The sequence below is a fragment of the Arachis ipaensis genome, chromosome B10, assembly GCF_059453495.1.
Source record: "Arachis ipaensis isolate K30076 ecotype BB chromosome B10, ASM5945349v1, whole genome shotgun sequence".
NCBI lineage: Eukaryota > Viridiplantae > Streptophyta > Magnoliopsida > Fabales > Fabaceae > Arachis > Arachis ipaensis.
Window position 1 is genome coordinate 103,232,917 of NC_142435.1, and position 8,532 is coordinate 103,241,448.

At 34.1% G+C, this 8,532-nt stretch overlaps 1 non-coding gene and 1 pseudogene across 1 annotated transcript; both read right to left on the reverse strand.

Moving 5' to 3' along the window:
* Positions 1 to 1,093: 1,093 nt before the first annotated feature.
* On the reverse strand, positions 1,094 to 3,439 carry LOC148581136 (uncharacterized; annotated as a pseudogene).
* Positions 3,440 to 7,641: 4,202 nt separating this feature from the next.
* LOC148581137 (small nucleolar RNA R71) lies at positions 7,642 to 7,749 on the reverse strand. The gene has a single exon (XR_015895717.1). It is a non-coding gene; the product is annotated as a small nucleolar RNA R71 (small nucleolar RNA).
* Between the last annotated feature and the right edge of the window lie 783 nt (positions 7,750 to 8,532).

Here is an 8,532-nt window from a genome sequence, read left to right on the forward strand (position 1 = left end):
AAGAAATGTTTAGGACATGTTCATGCATTCAATAAAATTGATCATATGCATTGAGAAAAACAAAAGAAAAAGAAAAAAAAAATATATATATATATAAAAGGGAGAAAAAGAAAAGAAAAAGTGCAAATAAGAGAAAGGGGACAAAATGCCCCAAAGTAAGTGGTGAAAGCAATGCATATGTACTGTACTTAGAATTAGAATGCATGAATATGTGAAAAACATGGTTGATGGATAGTTAGATTTTGTACTGTAATTACATGGATTGTTTAAGTTAGGTGGAAAGTTTAAGTTAATTAAGGATTCAGATTTTAGTCCACTTGGCCAAATACAATCCTACCTTTACCCTAACCCCATTACAACCCTTAAAAGACCTCTTGATATATGTATCTGTGCATTAAATTTATGTTGATTGTTAGATGAAGAGCAAGCCTTAGAAAGCAAGGTTAGTAGAGAATTGAGAGAATCGAACCTTAAACACATGAGTGATTAGAGTGTATACACTTCCAGTGAGGGTTCGATGCTCAATTCCTTGTTCCCTGCTTTCATAAGCTATTTTCTTCTTGCAAGTCTATTTGTACTTCATTTTTATGATTTGAATTAGTGAAATCCAGTTCATATTCGTTCTTAAAAGATTTGTTTACTTTTAACCAAGTAGGTAGAAACATTTTGCATGTAGTTACATTCATAGGATTGCATTTCATACTTTCTACCATTCCTCTTCATCTTTATAGCTTCTCTTGAGCTTAGCATGAGGACATGCTAATGTTTAAGTGTGGGGAGGTTGATAAACCACTATTTCATGGTTTATCTTGTGCTCAATTGAGTGGATTTTATCAACTCTTTACCCACTTATTCATACTATTTGCATGGTTTTATATTTCCTTCCTGATTATGTGCTATGATTGAAAACATGCTTCTTTGATCTTATATTTGCTTATTATTAATCCTCTCTTATTACCATTAGATACCTTGATATGTGTGTTAAGTGTTTTCAGATATTATAAGGCAAGGATGGCTTGCAGTGATGGATCCAGAAAATTTTTTCAGTGAGGGCAAAATAATAAAATAATAATTCAAAATAATAACAAATAATTTAGAATTCCATTCTTCTAGGTTTCATATTTTGAAAAGATTGAATAATCTTTTCATTGTCAATACAATCAAATGTCTCTCTTTCTATGTATGTCACTAAATAATCATTTAAAAATTCATCTCCCATACAGTTACGAAGTCGACTCTTTATGATGTTCATAGCAGAAAAAGTTCTTTCAACTGATGCAGTTGCTACAGGCAAAACTAAAGCCAACTTTAAAAGAAGAAACACTAATGGATAAACAATATTCTTTCGAGTCTCAACCAACTTCTGAGAAAGAGCACCAATTCCATTTAAGTCCGAAAAATGATCATCAGAACGCACATCTAGTATGAAGTTCTCAAGTTGACTGTTAAGTGCCAAAAGTTGAGTGGAAGAAAATTCTAATGGATAAAATTGAGCTAACTAGATCAACTTCTCCTTATCAAATGCAAAAAATGAGTGTCTTGGATTCAAACAAGCTATGCAAAGAAGTAATTCAGTATTCACCTCTGTAAAACGATTATTGAGTTCTTGAAGTTGTCTATCAACTACTTGATAGAATATCTCAACTTGAAAATGATACAAATTTGATATCTTTTGAGCTTTGCGTCTTGATCTTCCTTGTGACACAAATATATCATCCATGATTGGAACAATAATATCATGTTTGTCACAAAACAGTGAGACTTCCTCAAGTAAAAGAGACCAACCATCATCTCTTATATTTTGCAATCGTTGCTTAGACACTTTAACTAATGCCATAGCATTTACAATATCTTGATCATTCCTTTGTAACGCCTGAGATAACTCATTAGTAACTCCCAAGATATTTTTCATCAAGTGTAAGTTGAAAATGAATTCAAAAGATTGAATGATATTCAATAAATGACATGCTTCAGCTCTTTGTTCTAAATTATTTCCATCTTCCTCAAAATATTCAAGAACATTAACTACAGAAGGAAATAAAGAAATTAATCTAAGTATAGTTCCATAGTGTGAACCCCATCTAGTGTCTCCAGCTCTTTTTAAAGCTGTTTCTTGATTCAAACCACGCCCACTAGAAATTTCTCCACTCTTTAATGCTTCAATTGTCTTAGTCATCTGACTATCACGAAGCATATCTCTTCGTTTACACGAAGCTCCAACAACATTGCACAAATTGGTTAACAAATTAAAAAGCAAAGCAATTTCAACTTATTTTCTTGCAACCGTTACAAGAGCTAACTGAAGTTGGTGGGCAAAGCAATGTACATAGAAAGCATAAGAATTTTCTTTCAATATCAAAGTTTTCAAACCATTAAATTCTCCTTGCATGTTACTTGCACCATCATATCCTTGTCCACGTACTCTTGATAAACTTAAATTATATGTTTCTAATAATGACTCCAATGCTAATTTTAGAGATAAAGCATTAGTATTAGAAACATGAACAAGACCAAGAAAATGCTCCCTAACTTGTCCTTCTTTGTTCACATACCTTAAGCAAACTGACATTTGCTCCTTAATGGAAATGTCGCGGGCTTCATCAACCAATACAGCAAATAATTCATCACCAAGATCATCAACAATGACTTTTGTCGTTTCCCTTGCAGCAGCTCTTACAATGTCTTTTTGGATTGAGGGTGCTATTAGTTTAAGATTTCCACGAGCATTTTTGAAAGCACGATCAATCTCTTCATTATGTTGCGCAAGAAAATTTAGAAGTTCCAAAAAATTTCCTTGGTTAACAGAATCATCCGTCTCATCATTACCACGAAAGGCCAATCCTTGTCGCAAAAGAAATCTAATACAATCAATTGTTGCTGTCAAGTGAATTTGATAATTCTTTTTAGCTTGCTCAGATTGTTTTTCAATAGCAGCAGTGATGTGTTGTTTTGGTCTCATAAGTGCTTCACATTTTCTCCAAGCCTGATTATGAGCGCTATCATGAATCCCAACATGAATTTGTAGTCTCTCCTTTTTTTTCCAATTTGAAAAGCCATTAGTTACAAAAGCATCACCACCTTCAGTCTCGGGTTTCATAAGATAACAACAAAGACAAAAAACAGCATCTTTTGATATACTATACTCTAACCAGTTGCCATAGTCATCAAACCAATTAGGATTAAATCTTCGAAAAGAAGAACCATAAGCAGTTTATGGAAAATCATGAGTCCTTGGTTGACAAGGACCTTTTTGCAAATATGCACATCTAACTTTGTCTCTGTCATTCGGGTGATAACTTGAAATATTTGGTCGTTGTCCTGGATCTGCTATAAGACTCTCTACTTCGAATTCTAAAAACCTCCTTTTATTAGAAGAGGTCGATGAATTATTTTGAGATCCAATCTCCAATGACAAGGTTCTTTTGAAATACTTCTCCATTACTAATAAGATAAAATTATAAATCTAAGTTAATTAATTAATAAAAAAGTTCACAATTCTACACAAATTAAAAATTATAAATACAAAATTGATGTACATATGTCATTTAAATAAATTTCCAAGTTAATATTACTTATAAGCCTGCCTATAAATGCCATCTAAGTCAATAAGGTAATATTACTCATTGAGTCATTGTTCAACATTAGTAGAATAGTAGTCCAGACTCCAGCAATAGAAATTGAGCATATAAACTTATTTCAAAGGCCCTGTAAACTTATTAGTCTTTATTTTTTCCCATCTTAAGCAAGTAGGAAAGACCAAAAGATGCAATTTTTATATATCGAAGAAGAAAAAAAGGAGTACAGTGTAAATGAATAAAATTCAATCCCAATTCACAAATTAACAAACAAATTAATCCAAGAAGTGAATAAGTGAATTAACAAACAAATTAATCAAACTAAACTTGCAAAGTTGCAATTACATCAGAACAAATTCAATCACAAATTCAAAATTAACAAACTAACTAAATCAATTATCAAACAAATTAATCCAATTAGCAAATAAGTGAATAAACAGAATTGCAGATTGCTGAATCATGATTCATGAATGTACCAAGAAATAGAATAATTCAAGACTGAATCTGAACAGCTGAACTCTAGGAACTAAGAAGCAAAAGTGCAGAACCCAAGAGGCAGTAGCGGTGTGGGCGTGACGAAAGGTAGGCGTTCTCTACTGAAGTCTGAAGAGTGAAAACCGAAGAGAGAAGAGGAACTCAGATTCGCAGATTTGCAGTATTCAAAGAAGAAGAAGAAGAAGAAGAAGAAGAAGAAGAAGAAGGCACAAGGCAGAAGCCAGAAGGGGATGCGGTCATTCAGAGACGCGGCACGGCAGTAGTGAGCCAGTGACTCTGGACTCTGGAGACATGAGGGCGGAGACGTGACGTCAGCGAGGAGAGAACCGTGACACTGTCTGAAACGCGGAGTGGTGGGCTGGTGCCTGGTGGCATGCGACACGGCAACTGGCGGCTGGAGCTTGGAGGGAGGGCTGGAGGCTGGAGCAGATGAAGAGGATTGGGGAAAAAGAAGGGTTAGGGATTAGGGATTTAGTTTGAAGTGGGGTCTGGGTCCTGGGGTCAAAATTAATTATATACTGGGGGCAATTGAGACATTTCACTAAGAACTACTAAGACATTTTTAGAATTTCACTGGGGGCAGTTGCCCCCACTCCCCAATAAATACATCCGTCCCTGATGGCTTGGAGGATGGGAAGAAAACATGCAAAAGTGGAAGGAATGCAAGAAGTTGGAGAAATTGCTAAGCTGTCCAGCCTGACCTCTCTGCACTCAAACGGCTATAACTTTAGCTACAGAGGTCCAACCGACGCGGTTCCAGTTGCGTTGGAAAGCTAACGTCCGAGGCTTCGATTTGATATATAATATGTTATAGTTTCCCTGACGCTAGGCGACGCGACCGCGTGATCCATGCGGCCGCGTTGCAGTGACGGAAATCTAGCGTGGCAAAATTCGAAACCAGCGAATTCTGGACTGTTTCTGACCCAGTTTGCGACCTAGAAAACACAGATTAAAGGCTATAAAGTGGGGGACTGCATCCATTCATGGGAGGCTCTCACATTCACAATTTTAGGAGTAGATGTAGTTTTTAGAGAGAGAGGTTCTCTCCTCTCTCTTAGGATTAGGATTTAGGATTTCTCTTAGTTTTAGGAGTAGCTCTCAATCCTAGGTTCTTTATTTTTATTTCTTTCTCAATTTTGTTTATGACTCTCTATGTTTAGATCGATTTTCTATTTAATATATCTTGAGGTATTTCAGACTTATGATTGCTCCTTTTTATTATAGAAATAATTTAGATATTTTCTTCCTTTTGGTTTTGGTTAAATAATTGGTGACTCTTGAGTTATCAAACTCATTGTTGATTGAGAATTGGAATTCTTCAAGAATTATTTCATCCACTTAACTTACCTTCATAGTTAGAGGTTAATAAAGTGGGAGAAAAATCTAATTCTCATCACAATTGATAAGGATAACTGGGATAGGACCTCCAGTCTTCATACCTTGCCAAGAGTTTATTTTATTATTACTATTTTATTTTATTCTTTTTGTGCAACATACTGCTTTCTTACTTCCAAACCCCCAATTTACAATACTCATAACCAATAATAAGAACATACCTCCCTGCAATTCCTTGAGAAGACGACCCGAGGTTTGAATACTCGGTTATCAATTTCAAAGGGGTTTGTTACTTGTGACAACCAAAACGTTTGCATGAAGGGATTTTTGTCGGTTTAGAGACTATATCTACAACGTGACTATTTTTATGACATTCTTTACTGGAAAAAATCCTAACGTCAGTGTCAATTGCATCTTTTTAATTTTCTAAAAAAAAATTTTTATTTTCAAAAATTTCATGCATTGCATTCTTCATGATCTTCAAGTTGTTCTTGGCCAATCTTCTTGTTTGATCTTCATATTTATTGTTTTGTGTCTTTTCTTGTTTTTCATATGCATTCTTGAAACATTAATGTCTAAAGAATAAAAATTTTTAGGTTTGGTGTCTTGCATGTTTTCTTTTCTTGAAAATTTTTCAAAAATAAGTTCTTGGTGTTCATCTTGACATTCAAAGTGTTCTTGGTGTTCATCTTAACATTCATAGTGTTCTTGCATGCATTAGGTGTTTTGATTCATAATTTTCATGATTTGTTTCAATTTTGTGTTTTTCTCTTTCATCATTAAAAATTCTAAAATAAGAAAATATCTTTCCCTTATTTCACTCATAAATTTCGAAAATTTGAGTTGACTTTTTCAAAACTTTTTAAAATTTAGTTGTTTCTTATGAGTCAAGTCAAATTTTTAATTTAAAAACCTTATCTTTTTCAAATCTTTTTCAAAAATCAAATCTTTTTCATTTTTCTTTCATCATTTTCGAAAATTTCAAATTAATTTTCAAATCTTTTTCTTATTTTCATTTCATATTTTCGAAATTAATACCAACATTTAATATGATTGATTCAAAAATGTTAAGTTGTTACTTGCCTATTAAGAAAGGTTCAATCTTTAAATTTTAAAATCATATCTTTTTGTTTCTAGGTAGTCAAGTAATCAACTTTAGTTTTCAAAATTAAATATTTTCAATTCCTTATCATATCTTTTTCAATTTCAATCATATCTTTTTCAAAATCAATTTCAAAATCTTTTCTAACTTCTTTTCTAACCTCTTATCTTTTTTAAATTGATTTTCAAATCTTTTTCAATCAATCTTATCTTTTTGTTTCAATCATATCTTTTTCAAAACTACCTAACTAATTCTCTCTCTAATTTTCAAAAATCCCTTCCCTCTTTTTTTTTAAAAAAATTCCTTTTTAATTAATTAATTGTTTTAAAAATTTAATTTAATTTAATTTCAATTTTAATTTTCGAATTTTAAATTTAAATTTAAAATATTTTTATTTTATTTTGTTAAATTTTCGAATTCTTCTCTCATCTCTAATCTCCTATTTATTTATTCATCTATTAATACTTCTATCCTCACCCCTGTGTTTGGATTCTCATCTTTTCCTTCTTCTATTCTTACTTTCTTCTACTCACATAAAGGAATCTCTATGCTGTGACATAGAGGATTCCATATTTTCTTTTCTGCTTTCTTCTTCTTTTTCATATGAGTAGGAACAAGGATAAGAACATTCTTGTTGAAGCTGATCCTGAACCTAAAAGGACTCTGAAGAGGAAGCTAAGGGAAGCTAAAGCACAACTCTCTGGAGAAAATCTGACAGAAATTTTCGAAAAAGAAGAAGATATGGCCGAAAATAATAACAATGCAAGGAGGATGCTTGGTGACTTCACTGCACCTAATTCCAATTTACATGGAAGAAGCATCTCAATCCCTGCCATTGGAGCAAAAAATTTTGAGCTTAAACCTCAATTAGTTTCTCTGATGTAACAGAACTGCAAGTTTCATGGACTTCCATCTGAAGATCCTTTTTAGTTCTTAACTGAATTCTTGCAGATCTGTGATACTGTAAAGACCAATGGGGTTGATCCCGAGGTCTACAGGCTTATGCTTTTCCCATTTGCTGTAAGAGACAGAGCTAGAGTATGGTTGGACTCTCAACCTAAAGATAGCCTGAACTCTTGGGATAAGCTGGTCACGGCTTTCTTAACCAAGTTCTTTCCTCCTCAAAAGCTTAGTAAGCTTAGAGTGGATGTTCAAATCTTCAGACAGAAAGAAGGTGAATCCCTCTATGAAGCTTGGGAGAGATATAAGCAACTGACCAAAAAGTGTCCTTCTGACATGCTTTCAGAATGGACCATTCTGGATATATTCTATGATGGTCTATCTGAACTATCAAAGATGTCATTGGACTATTCTGCAGGTGGATCCATTCACCTAAAGAAAACACCTGTAGAAGCTCAAGAACTCATTGACATGGTTGCTAATAACCAGTTCATGTACACTTCTGAGAGGAATCCTGTAAGTAATGGGACGCCTCAGAAGAAGGGAGTTCTTGAAATTGATACTCTGAATGCCATATTGGCTCAGAACAAAATATTGACTCAGCAAGTCAATATGATTTCTCAGAGTTTGAATGGAATGCAAGCTGCATCCAACAGTACTCAAGAGGCATCTTCTGAAGAAGAAGCTTATGATCTTGAGAACCCTGCAATAGTAGAGGTGAATTACATGGGTGAACCCTATGGAAACACCTATAATCCCTCATGGAGAAATCACCCAAATCTCTCATGGAAGGATCAACAAAAGCCTCAACAAGGCTTTAATAATGGTGGAAGAAACAGGTTTAGCAATAGCAAGCCTTTTCCATCATCCACTCAGCAAAAGACAGAGAGTTCTGAGCAGACCCCATCTAGCTTGGCAAACATAGTCTCTGATCTATCTAAGGCCACTCTAAGTTTCATGAATGAAACAAAGTCCTCCATTAGAAATTTGGAAGCACAAGTGGGCCAGCTGAGTAAAAGGGTCACTGAAACCCCTCCTAGTACTCTCCCAAGCAATATAGAAGAAAATCCAAAAGGAGAGTGCAAGGACATTGAATTGATCATCATGGCCGAACCTACAAGGGAG